The sequence below is a fragment of the Parus major genome, chromosome 3 (assembly GCF_001522545.3).
Source record: "Parus major isolate Abel chromosome 3, Parus_major1.1, whole genome shotgun sequence".
Lineage (NCBI taxonomy): Eukaryota > Metazoa > Chordata > Aves > Passeriformes > Paridae > Parus > Parus major.
In genome coordinates this window covers 83,942,967-83,956,743 of record NC_031770.1, presented here as the reverse complement: position 1 = coordinate 83,956,743, position 13,777 = coordinate 83,942,967, and the positions used below count along the sequence as shown (strand labels likewise).

Here is a 13,777-nt window from a genome sequence, read left to right as displayed (position 1 = left end):
GAGAGTACTATAAACATTACTGTAAGAACCCTCTTAACAGCCTATGGCCTTCAGCAGAGTGCACAAACTCTTCCAAAGCTTTTACTACAACAAAGTAGTTAAAAAGGTTGTTGACTGATTAACCTCTTATTTCTGAGACCATGGAAAAAGGTTTGAAAAGGACTGAAAAACGTGCAGGTCCATAAAAGAGAATAACAGCATTACAGAACAACTGGATGTGGGAGTTATTTCATGTACAGGCTGTGATGAAGACAAAAGCAAGCAGTTTAAGTTGCATCTAATGAATAGAGGTGAGTCAAGGAAAGGCAAAGAGATGAGTGATATGGTGAAAGCAAAGAGATAAAAGATCTCTGCACAGCATCCTGGAAAGTTAAAAGCAGGCCCTCTGTCCTTACACAAGAAGAGTTAAAAAAGGAGTGCAATGAAGAAGACAGAATGGCTCAGAGCTCCTCCAGGTCAATGCTCAAAGACCTACTAAAAGACCTGTTACTGACTGAAATACACCTGGATGCCCAAAGGAGATTGCAAAAAAACTGCTCTGAGCAATAACCCTCTCTTCCACTGATAGTCTTACCTTGCTACAGGCAGAAGTTCTTGAATTAATTTTCTATGCTCTGCACTATGAAAGGAGTATGTATTTCATCAAAAGATGTAAAAGGAAGCGGGGGGAAAGAAAAATACTTCAGCAACACAAAACAAAGTTACAGAAGTATTTCTGATTTATTCACAAGAAAAATCCAAGTGCCAATAACAGGAAGCCTGAACTGGAGGAAAATGCTGGCTATCCATATTAAATTAAGAGATGTATTGTTAAATAAAAGCAGCTACGTTGACATCCACAGCTAAAAAAGATGCCTCAAGCTATCATCTGGAAAAACACTGTCACTGCATGGCACGTGGCTTCCTTCCCATATCCTTTGTTCATTTATTTGTTTCATAATAACTATTTGAAGCTTTAGGAAAAAAACAAAATAGCCTGTGTATGTCAATAGAAAAAAAATTGTGTTCATGCATCTTGGTCTATAAATTACTGCTTAAAGGGGAAAAATGTTATATGCCAAATTCAACTTAATTCATTTCAACTCAAAGGAATCATCCTTTCTAATTCAGATTTTTTTTAGTGATACAGGATTAATTAATCTTCTTTTATTCTGTTTCTAAACAACACAAGCACATTGTTTAATGCCTATTTCACATACAGTTAACAAAGATAACTTCTCTGTTGTGACATGCCTTGGGGAGGCAGAGTTAGTTTCAGATAAGCATTGTCCCACCCCAAACCCCTTGTGAAGGGCGGCCCAGGAGTTCTGATTGGGTTTGAGTCCCTGGGGGTTCTCCCTTGTTGTGTTTCTAGTGGTCCCTGACCCTGAACTCCACCCTCAAAGGTGGAGACCCTCAAGAGTTCTGTCCCCCAAAAACCCCTGCTGTGCCTCTGTTCAGGGCTCTCTGTTCTGGATCTGAGTTTGTCCCCATGCTGAATAAATGGTTTCATGAACAGGAGCCCGTCTCGTTGGTGTTCCATGCTGCTCTCCAGAACCCTGCGGTATCTCTGGACGTGATCCTGAGGTTGTGGACTACAACACTTCTCAAGAAACAGGGCGATTAAACACACTTTTCAAGCAAAGAGTTAAAGCACATATCTGAACAATAAATGGTTTTGAGTGTAGCTTGAGTAGGAACAGCAGCTCAGTACTGAAAGCTTTCCATGCACATTATCACCTGTATTTCTTCGTAACAAATGCATATGTAGGCAGATGGACTGGGCCATTTCCAACAGTTGCCCTGTCATTTTAAAGATGATTTTCATAAACAGCATGCAGATGTAAATAGCGTTGGTTGATTTTCCTCTTTTACTTCCCTCCCCTGGTTGGCAGACACAACCTCTGCAGAGTTAAAACCAAGACCACTCAGATAAAACCTGTTCTTTTCTTTCAAACAGGGCTGGGGAGCAAAGAAGCTTTTTAAGAATACATTGTTAATTCCATAGATAGATGGATGGATGATCTATCCAAATCTGAAAGCCAGGGCCTGAAAACAACACCCTGCCTACTACTTCAGGGAGATGGTGACCTCAACAAGTACCAGGTAAGACAACATACACAATATTCAAGGTAAGACAAAGCTAGTGGCCAGCTGCTATTTCAGACAGAAAATAAGGGCCACTGCTCTAACACTCTTGTATTGGGTTTGCATGGCCAGGTTTTGGTTGCAGTGGAGACTACAAGGGTGGCTTCTGTGAGAAGCTGCCAGAGGCTTTCCCCATGTCTGGCAGAGCCAGTGACAGCCAGCTATGAGACGGACCTGCTTCTGGCCAAGACTGAGCCAGTCTGAGAAGGTAGTAGCACCCCATGATAACATATTTGAGAAGGAAAAGAATTTATTGTGCAAAAAAAAATTTGTCTCAAAGAAGAGAGGAGTGAGAGTATGTGAGAGAAACATTATGCAAACACCAGGATCAGTGGAGTAGGAAAGGGAGGAGGTGCTCTAGGGACTGGAGCAGAGATTCCCCTGCATTTGTGGGGATGCAGAGATCCACCTGCCCATGGAAGAGACCCACACCTGAGCAGGTAGAAGCCCAAAAGATGCTGTGACCCTGCTGGAAGTCTGTGCTGGAGCAGGCTCCCAGCAGGGATGCACAGGAGATGGAGAGAGGAGCCCATGCTGGAACAGACTTCCTGGTACGACTTATGACCCTGTGGGGGTCCCACACTGGGGGATCAGGCTGTGTCTGAAGGACTTCACCCTATGGAAGAGTGACCCATGTTGGAACAGTTCACTAAGAACTTAAATCCATGGGAAGGCCTCACACTGGAGAAGCTCCTGGAGAACTGTCTCCCATGGGAGTGATCCCACACTTGATCAGAGAAAGTCTTCTCTCCCTGATCACCATCAGGAACAATCTGTGATGAACTGATCATAGCCACCATTCTCCATCTCCCTTTGCCACTGTGTAGAGCCTGGGAAGAACAAAGGAGTGGGGGAAAGGTGCTTTTAAGCTTTGTTCTACTTCTCATTATTCTGCTCTAATTTTGAATGGTAATAAATTCAATTAATATCCCCAAGTCAAGTCTGTTTTGCCAGTGACGATATTTGATGAGTGATCTCTTTCTGTCCTTATTTTAACTCATTAATCTTTTATTTTCTTTCCCTGTCCAGTTGTAGAAGGCAGTGTTAGAGTGGCTTTCATGGGTGCCTGGCATCCAGCCAGGGTCAAACCACCATAAACTCTTCTGAAGTTTAGCCCTAGCAGTTTTTGAGAGGTAGCTGGCAGATGAGCAGGTTACGTGTCTGAAGCTGCTTTTCCCAAAGAAAACGCATGTGCACGTAGTGTGATTAGAGGCTGAAGAAAACAGTCTCAACATATTACTACATTTTCCGAGAGGAAACATGCCAAACTTTGAGACAGTACGTAATTCAGGAAGAAGAGTAATAGAATGGGTATTGAAAGAATTTCCTGCCAAAGCACAAATATTATCAATATGTAAATCTTCACAGGAGGTACTTAATGCTTTTGATATTAAATACTCTGCCTATGCAAGTCTTTTCCTATTGCTCAATCCTCTTCAAAACTATCGCAAAGCTTTCCAGCTGAGATTATGTCAAGAATCTCTGCCTAGATGGCATTTCTGAAGTGCATCCCAGTCTCATAAATTTCATTACAAGCTCACTTAGCAGGTTCTCATGGTTGTCAATAAAGCCAGTTTTAAGCTCAGAAAGACTCCTCTAATCACTTATTATTTGTTAAACCACAACTATTTTCATTACTGTTTTACTTTGTCAGCTGTAACACCCACCTCTATCATTCACAAATTTAACCTGTTGCCCATAATTCCCATTTTTCTTCTGCCATAAATACAAAAAAATCAGCTATTTCTACAGCCCATGTAAGCCATACCCTGAACAACTATCAACTACCAACTACCTTGGCCCTGAATTAAATTTCCAATTATTTTAAGTCAAACGCTGTATTTGTTGAATTTTCTTTTTCTGAGTTTACTACAAGCTCTTCCGAGTCATTTGATCTTCAAAATTATTTGATCTGAGTCATCAAATCTGCAAAACAAGGCTTTTTGGAAACCTCTGCCCATTTCACCTGCTCCATCTGCAAAGAAAGAAATCATCAACTTAAAATCACAGCTTCATCAGTGTCTGTCCTAATTTCAAATCCATATGCCATCCGACTAAACCATCATCTTTCAAGATATTTATAGCCAAATAAATAACTGGCTAAGAAGGTATGTCTTTTGTCTTCTTACATTTTAATTAGCAAGCAATTCAAAGCCACTAAAAATGTCCATGCCTCTTCCCTCCTCCTCTCAGTCTTCCCATGTGACACCTACCCATATCATCTAAATTCCACTACTCTGGAATCTGAATGTAAATCCTTTTTGGGAGACCTCATACCTTGTTATGAAGAAGAAGTGTGCAGATGACGTACAGTGCTAGTCCTAACAGGACCTTCAAGCATTACTGAAATACAATATAATTTGAACCTGACAAGTTTACTAATCTTCACTGAATGCTATTTGCAAAACCCAAACTTAGTGAAGTTTCTCAAATACAAAACATGGGAGTCTTGACATTGCAGATACTGTTTTACCTACCTACAATAATGTTTTTGTAAGAGCTCTGACCAGGATATTAAACTACAAAAAAAAGTAAAGAAGTCCAGAAAATCTTAGAGCATCTGCATCTTATGTGAAATGTAAAGGGACAGATTAATGCTTAGATTATGTCCTCTCATACTTTTTTACAGACATGCACACAAACATATTGGAGAAAAAAGGACACTGAGAACAAGAAAAAAAAAAATTAACAACACAACTCAGTTTACCAAAAGCATAGATATTTAACATATGTACCAAGCAGATGCCTATCTTCTCTATGTTCTCTCAAGAAGGAATTCAATATCAACTTAAATATCAGCTAAAATCAGTTATGTGCTACAACCTCATTGCTCTTTTTCTGGAATGATAGCAATCACCCTTAAGTAGTGCCCCAATCACAGAAATTGTTCTCTGTGTCTTATGGTCATTATCTCAGCAACAGGGTCCACTCACACACGTAATTAGTTGGCAGGAATGGAATTTTGAAATTGTCTCAATTGACTTCTAGAAAAGTATGAATCAACTTTTAACACTTCCTTTTTTATTTTTTGCAAGGGAGGGTGAAGGGGAAGATCACTGAACCCCAAAACAGTTGTGATGCTATGATACATCAGGGGTAAACCTGGACACATAAAATCTCCCTGACCTCCCCATCACTTTAAAGGGTTGGATCTCTTACAGGAAATATAAATTTCTAATACTTCTCCCACTCCCCTTCCCCCAGTTTTGCTTACTGGTGAATTTCTAGTTTCCACAAGTCCTTTAAGTTCCTACAAGGCTTAGGATTTCAAATTGTAAATGAACCATCGGAGAGATGATAAAGATGTGAAATAATCTTGTGAAAACTTTCTGGTGGAGTCTAAAAACAAAACCAAGCAACCTGTACAAACAAGCAACTCTGAAAACTTAGAACTGAGTTTACAGTTAAAAATATAACCCGATTTCATTTTTGGTTCTTCCTAGCAGAGACTGGATGATTTCTAGATATTAAGACACATACATCGCAAGAAAGATTAAGCAGTATGTAGAAAAGTTTGGCCTAATTTGTATGCCTGTGATAAATGAAATAAAAGTCTTAAACAGACAGCTATGTTTTAAGTGTCAAACATTTCTTGACGTCTGTGGCAGTTGGCAGCTGCAAACATCCGACTGAAAGCCCCATCTGCTGCTTCACAGCTTCCAGTCGAGGATGTTTACAGTCGCTCACTGTCAACAGCAATACACATTCCTTGGCTGTTTATTTTATATTATTAACATGCAGAAGCCTCCAAGCAGGTTAGTTATGATCACTACAACTTCTGTTGCTGTCTTGCTGCCCACAGATGTACACAGGACTGTTTTTATAGTATTTATTAATGAAATAAAGTACAGCTCCCAGAGGAACATTTGCAAACAGCCAGGCATATTTTCTATTCAAGCATTACACTTCTAGGATTATTATTGCCTGTTTTACACCCAGTAAGAATTAAATAAGGACGTACAAAAAGAGCAACTTGCTTCCACTGTTGTATTTGTTTTTGTTCTCCAAGAGACTTGACCAGTCCTGTCACATTCATACAAAAACTGCATTACTCTACAACAAAGTTCACTTATCAGCACAGCAGCTAAAGATAGTAACCGGCACAAAAATAGAACCAAACCCTTCCAAAGGGTATTTCACTAAAGTGTCTGGGATGGCTTCCTTCCCCTCAGAAAAGTGGATACATGGAAATTATTTTATATTAGAAGTTATGCAATATTTGCTTCTAATTAAAACCATGGAAAAAAAAAACCCACCACCCAGCCCACAGGGGACTGTGGGGAAGAGGGAAGAAGTTGTACAGCAGGCTCTGCAAAGGTTTCAATAAAGTTCAAGGTTTCTACAAATGATTCGAGATAACCAGTTGCTGCTACTCTTCACGTAGAATTGGCAGAATGACATTTCTCACCAAATGAAAATGCCAAAAAGATCTGGCATAACAACGTCTCAGTTGTACAGTTCTGCTGTTTGCTTTTTGTTCTATATCCCATTTCCTTATTAAGTTAATGATGGGGAAAATTAAAGATTAATTACTCAACTATTTTTTTGAAGTCATATGAAACCACAGCAGGCAAGCAGAGTGATTATATCACACTAATTAGAAGGTGTTTTTCCTTGAAAGTTTCTTACCCCCAAATGAAATTACCACACTGTAAACCGAGTAGGTTATGAAAAGACTGTAGCTGGAACGCAGAAGCCTGTGGCTTATTTACTCAACCTGATAAGTGTGAAGGATCTCTATAAATCACTTTCAAAACTCAGGGTTGTATTTTCTATACTAAGGTTAAGAAAATTAATCTTTCAGGCAGCAGGTGAAAACAAGCAGAATTATGCTAGGGCCTTTCCCTTTATTCAATATAAACTTTGAGCTCCTAAAGCTTCCTAGGGAATCACATTTTCTCAATGGGTCAAGTCACTAAGGAAACAAAGCAAACTTTATCAGTGCTGCACAACTCTACATTCCAGGAATTCCTAGCACTTGGCATCTATATACCACACCACAGCCACAGGATCCACTCACCCTCTCCTAAGGAGAGCTATCATGACAAGCTATGAAACTCTCAGTAAGGTCCCCAACTTTTCACCAAGTTGGCAATATGAGGAGGTAATGGCCTTTCCTATGTTAGATCTACTGAAGAACAGGACAATAAGAAAATATATTTGCTATAACAATACTTTGGAATAAAAGGAAAAGAGTTTCTCTCTTGGCAAGTTCCATCTTATTTATTACAAGCCAGCTAAGAAATACACTTAAATCACCTTGTAAAACAATATGCATAGAAAGTAACAAAAAACCCCAACAAAACAAAACAAAAAACCTCAAATGCAAAACACTGATTGCAGAATGGAAGTATTTCAGCCTAATTAAGCCTAATTACACTTACTCATGACAATAAATTATCATTTCATTTGTAAATATACTGGCCTAATATCTACACCTTAAAGGGGGAAAATGTAGGATGGCTAAAAAATGGAATTCATTGCATGAGGGACATTATATCAGCAACCATATGCAATTCCACTCCATATATGACTACCTTTCCATTTTAAAAACACAAACAGATTATATCTGTATGAAAGTCAAAAGAAGGTCAGTCCAAAAGTGTGAGTCACTCAGTATGGACTGTTATGCAGGGGAAGGCAATGAGTTGTATTTACCACTCTGATATTTAATTTGTAAAGTATTCTTACAGAGGTGTTTAGTAAGAAATTGTCCAAGACTCAAATAGCAATCAACAGGGCTTGATACATGCTGATCTTAATAAGGTGAAACATACCTGAACAGGTAAAATACATGTAACACAAAAGAAACATAATTCAAACTTTTCAATGTCTTCATGAATTTATATTTAATGTCCCAGAAAGAGAAAGGAGCAAACTGGTAGCACCTAAGCCCTGTTCTGTGAAAAAAAAAAAAAAATATATATAAAAAAGCTTTCCCATGCTTTTCTCTCATTCCCCTGAAATTTCTAAGTCAGATGAACGGATTATTGGTGAAAAAAGAAAGAACTACAAAAGCAAACAAACAAACAACTAAACCAAAACTTGCCAAGTGCTCCTAGAATTCGAAAAAGGGCCTCTACCTCTTCTGTTACCTTCCATATAGATGAGGTGATGGGGTAAGTCAGACAGGTAAATTAGTTTTTAATCATATCAGATTAACACTGGAATAGCAACAGATGAAAACGCAAATTAAAAGCTACATAGAATTTGCAAAAAATTAACTCATGGCAATTATTTCCTAAATTGCTTTGTAGTTTACATTTTCAAATTTGCTTGTCAAAAACTTCAAGATCATCATTAAATATGGGAAAATATTATTCCTCCTCTTCCTGTCACTGACAGCAAAGGAAGATTAAGCACATATTACTTATATGAACTTGAGTTCACAGCTGTTATGACACAGCATGAGTATCTCCAACTGTTGCACATGAATCCAATTCTCCCAGCTGCATTTTAGCTCTAAAATGCCAGAAGCAACAGCGTCCCCCTGCACTTAGCAGACAGTTGCATACAAACAATTGAAATTATGCACCAAACGATACACAAAACATCCAAACATTTGGAAATGAGATGTCAAAACTCTTGGTAAAATCATGAACAACATTTAGTGCCTAGTTTTCTTGAGCCTCTTCCCAAAATTCTCTCCTCAATGTCTAATCATTAAAGACTTTAATCAGCTTCCAAGTGGATTACAGTGCACCTCACTAGCAATATATCTGGTGAAAAAAAGCCCAAGAACTTACTCCTTGGATATCAGCTGATTCTACTTCAGTCCCCTTCAAAAGGGATACCCACATCTCCAGGGAGAATTACATTCTTCATCCACCAAAGGCTGCTCCTCAGATTTCCAGGAATCTGAATCACATACATGAACAGAAGTTATTGTAATTCCAGAAGTTCAGCAGTTCAGATTACATAGTTCTCATTATTAGGGCTGTCCGCAAGAAGTCATATAGCTTTTAACAACCATTATTACAACTGTGTTCTTTTCTGGTACTGTCATTTAAAACTTAGAATGTGTTTAAAGTGACACATTACTCCTGAACACAGCTGTCTCTCAATCCATGTAGATAAAGGTTAACTGCTAAGGAAGCATAAGTATTCAGAAACAATACTGAAGAATTTAAATTTCCCACCAGAGGTAGGCATAATGAATTCTCATTTATTATATTAAGAAACATACAGATTACACAACCAAAACCACCCACATAATCAATCTCAGATTTAACATCATTTCAGGAAAGCAAACTCCCCAGACCCTTTAAGATGGAGAAGAATTTATTCACAATCATTCTAGAGGAAGAAGAATATAGAGAACTCCTGTTCTCTATGTTCTGATACACAAGACAGAACCACAATATTAGGAAAAACCAAAAGAAACAGAGACTGAGAAGAGCATAGAAAAAACAAAATAAGGAGAACTAAAGTAAACCAACCTAAAATAGAGGAAGAAAACACACACAACAGTTCTGAAATCTAAGTTATGAGCACACAACAAAAGCAAAAGAAGTGCAGGATTTATTAACTGAAATGAATCTACTCAAAATATATTATTTATCAATTTGTACTCCTTCTGAAGGTACTTGAACCCATTTTGGATGTGCCACATGAAACAAAGATGCCTTTGATGAACACATCTCCACCAGGCAGCTGCAGCAACAAGTGAAAGCTAAAGAGGAGTATGAGCACTATTTATGCTCTGCTATAGCATCAGTGGACAGTACGGTGTTGCTTACTCCTCTCCATTTCAGTGTCATGAGGGAACTACTGTGAAGCCTGCAAACCTTAAGTACTGGCCAGAAAGGAATATGCAACAGGTTTGACTGTTCTTTGGTATCAGCTGGCAGAAGTGGGTGACACCCAGGTGGTTCAAAGCATTTCTCTCTCCTTGTTGGCAGAGCCAAGTGCCATGCCAGCTGCTGCTCCACGAGCAGTATAGTGTCTGGCCTGAAATTGTGCCTAACTCCCCACTGCTGCATCACCTCCCAGTGCAGAGCCATTAAGTTTGTGGATTCTTATGTCAGATAAATTCTAAGACCACGTACTGGGTCAGCACAAGAATAAACAGCATATATTAGAACACAAAACAGTCTATAATGGTAGTAACTTCTCATAGTTTTATGGGAGACACATTGTCCAAGGGAGCCTAATATAACAGATCCCAAGCTTAGAAAAGAACATTTACTTAGCTTCAAAAGTGTGAACAAAATACCTAAAGCATTTACAACTCATTCCACTGTCCATTTCAAAGGCAAAATACAGCTGCAGATAAGCCTCTGGCACAGGGGACACATTACAGTTATGGCACACACCTGAGATCCCTGCCTGCAGGAACAGACATATGTTGGGCTGACCAGAACCATGTATAAACAAAAAATTCTGCCCCAACATCCTCCAAGTTCTAGAACACTTTCATCCCATATTTTGCAAACTCTCTCCTAACACACATTTCTTATTTCCTTTATTCAGGACATGCAATTTCTGCTGAAGTCACATTCCTGGGGAACTATTTTATACCCTGCTGTACTCTTGAGAAAAGCAGGGACTTTAACTATGATCTAGCCCAGTGGCTCACACCTCACATGTTTCACATTCACCCTCATATTTCCAGTTTCAAGGTCAGGTTGTTAATGCAGGAATCATTTCTGCTTGCCTATAGGTAGGACACTGCATCCATCCCAGATTCCCTGCAAATACAGGGAAGGCCATTTCTTACTTCCCATCACTCCTTTCCTCATTTAGAGCTCAAACACAAAACTGGGACATAAAGACTCTCAAAATAATTAGCACAATCATAATGTTTATCCTTTATCTCCAGCAGATCAAAACAAATACAGCCTCTGACCCCTACACTATTGCAGCTTAATATGCTCCACAGTGAACTGCACAAGCATCCAGATGTTGCAGAAGAGTCTGCAAGGCTTCACCTCACACATCCTTACCCATGAGGTTGTGCAATGCATTGATTACTCTTGTCCCAAAGGTACTTGAACATTACCAGAAATTAGTTCTAGATGAAAGAGAACTATGGTACTGGGTACTATGTGAAGCAAAACATCCACTAGAAGTGTGTAGAAAGCAGCTTTATTAAGAACACCATTTCTAAAGTATTTTAGAAAACACTTTTTTATTCATAGCAAAAGAAATACATAACAGCAACATTTAAAGAACCAAACTAGAGTTCATGTGCAGCAAATGTACTAACCTTTGCACACATACCCATTGGGGCAATATACCTACTGAAGTCCCATTCTTCATTTATTTCCAGCAGCCTCTCCTTTCCTTGGGTGTGACCAGGCATATGTAATGAGGGGACAGAATGAGGCTGAACATCAGTCAACACTTGCTTGATCCCACAGTTTGGAATTAAATATCCTGACCTATCAGATAAAATGCTGACATCATACTGACAGGCCATGAACCTGAATCTTGTTAATGTTAACCTGTATCCTCATCCCCCTGAAAAGGTCTTTCCTCTCAACTTTTAAGAAGCAGAAGTTACAAGACTCATAAGCACATGACAAAAACACGCCCACCAAGTTGAAACAACGGCACAATTCAGTCCTACAAAGAAGGAGAAAGCATTAGACTTATCAGTGAAGGAAAGAGGGCCTACCAGCATAAATGCCGTACCTAAGACACTGGGGAAGCTCCAAAGTGCTCAAAAAACTACTACAAAGTAATCAATGCTGACATGACAAAGAATACACACATCTCTGCAAGAAGAGAAGGCAGAGTGAGCCCTTCTGGAACAGCTAAAATGGACCTGCATGTGAGAAATGACAGGTAGGAGGAAGGCACAAAATGAGAAGAAACCCCTACTGATTAACTCCAGGCACTGGGAAATTAGAATTATTCTTCTTCCTCACCTTCACCCCAAAGTTTTCAGTATAAGTCACAAAGAGTTACTCTAAAAGCTGCCCGTACACAACTTTTCACACATCCAAACAGGTCAAGTAACTGCATTTTACTCATGATAGCAGAAATAACTGCCCAGAGATTATGGAAAAGAAACAGAAAAAGAAACAGGGCACATATGAAACCTTTTTCTATTAAAAAAAATCAACACTTTTCTGATGGTCAATAGTGAGGAAAATCCCTGGTGGATAAATATAGATTTAGTAGTCAGCTAAAAATTAGAGCTATGAGTACATTTCTTGACAGGTCCAAGAACAGTTCTCAGTGGCTTAGACTCATAGAAAGTTTATAATCAACTTGCTGCAAAAGCTTTAATTTAGAACATGTGTCACTAAGGAAAACCACTGAAGCAAGACCTGACTTTATTTTTCAAATGTCTTAACAACTAATCCCCTTGGGATTATGTCAGGCATGTCACATTAGGATGGCTTGGGCTCACCTTGACCAGCAAGTATGTTAAAATGCAACTAAACCCGTCTATGTATACACTCTAACACATGCTTCTAAAATTTCAAATGGTTACAGAGAAAAAGCATCTATGGATTTAACACTCATCGAGAACATATTATCATGTGTTTTATTCAACATGAAGTGTCATAGACAAAAGCAGTCCTACAGAAAAACATAAAACTTATTTTCTACATACCTGAACTTAAGGAGAAACTTTTCTGCACAAAAAACTATTTGCTGTGGTAGGCTGCTATTGTAAAAGGTATACTTATACAGTACAAGTTTTTGGTACAAAGGGTTACATATGCATATGGCTGAGTTAATAAACTGGAGTTGAGAATAAGCCTTTCCTGTTCTGGTTAATTTATGGCCCAGTGCTACATTCTTTTGGCAGTGCCATAATCTTCCGAGAATAACTTCACATTATCCTCTTCATAGTAATCTAGGAATGCAGATAGAAAGAACATCAACCATCACCCTCATAAGACTCTCCCTCTTAACCCTCAAGGGTTTAGGCGCCTGATAAAGTTTTAGATAGTATTAAAACTTTAATCATCCATTCTTGGCTGTTACTACCCTCCAAGCACACAGCTTCCTGCCAGCGGCTACTTGTACCAACACTGAAGCCTTCATAACACTGATTGAACCAATACTGCACGTCCAAACCACATGGTTCCCAAATCCCCTTCTCACCCTGTCACTTCTCAACTGCTGAAGTGCAAGAATGTGCAACTTCCAGATATGTCCTTTATCACAACAATAAAATAATGAGTTTGGGAATACACCGGCTGCACCAGAAATCTTTTGGTACAATACAAACACTAGGACAAGAAAAGTTCAGGTTTAAATCCCCCTCTAGGCCTGTCTCAGCCACAATTCAAAACTTGGTTTTCACTCCCCCATCTGAATGTCTGTGCCTATGTGGTGATGCCATCCATGCTTTGACCACTGCTTTCAACAGGAGAGGTTCAGACCTGGACCTTCTGCCTCCCAGGAGAGCCACCACATTCAAATCACTCCTCCAACTCAGTGGGATGACCCCCTTTTGGGGAAGGAGACCCTGCCTGCTCATCCCATCTCATTCCAGGGCAGTGCTTGCAACTGCAAATAACAAATGGATTGACACCTTCACCTAGCTAGACCCAAGACTTAAGCCTCTATAAAAGTTAAGCTGCAGAGATCTCTCTCTATATGTCCTGCTGGTTCCCAAGGTTGTCCCCTGAGGTGAGAGAGGACACCTTGCATGGCCTTTTCCTGCAAGTCCCAAAGACAAAGCGGG

At 39.3% G+C, this 13,777-nt stretch overlaps 1 protein-coding gene across 5 annotated transcripts in view; it reads right to left on the bottom strand.

The window, feature by feature from the left end:
* The window catches only part of OGFRL1 (opioid growth factor receptor like 1), an 86,451-nt gene that overhangs the window by 69,901 nt on the left and 2,773 nt on the right, over positions 1–13,777 (bottom strand). For 2 of the 5 annotated variants that reach the window (XM_015620690.1, XM_015620693.1), the window contains exon 2: positions 8,874–8,985. The exons of 2 other annotated variants lie outside the window; for them this stretch is intronic. The gene's annotated coding sequence lies outside the window, so the exon portion shown is untranslated. Of the gene's footprint in view, positions 1–7,904; positions 8,028–8,873; positions 8,986–13,777 lie in introns of all 5 variants that reach the window. One more of the 5 variants, XM_033512984.1, reaches the window with a different exon arrangement.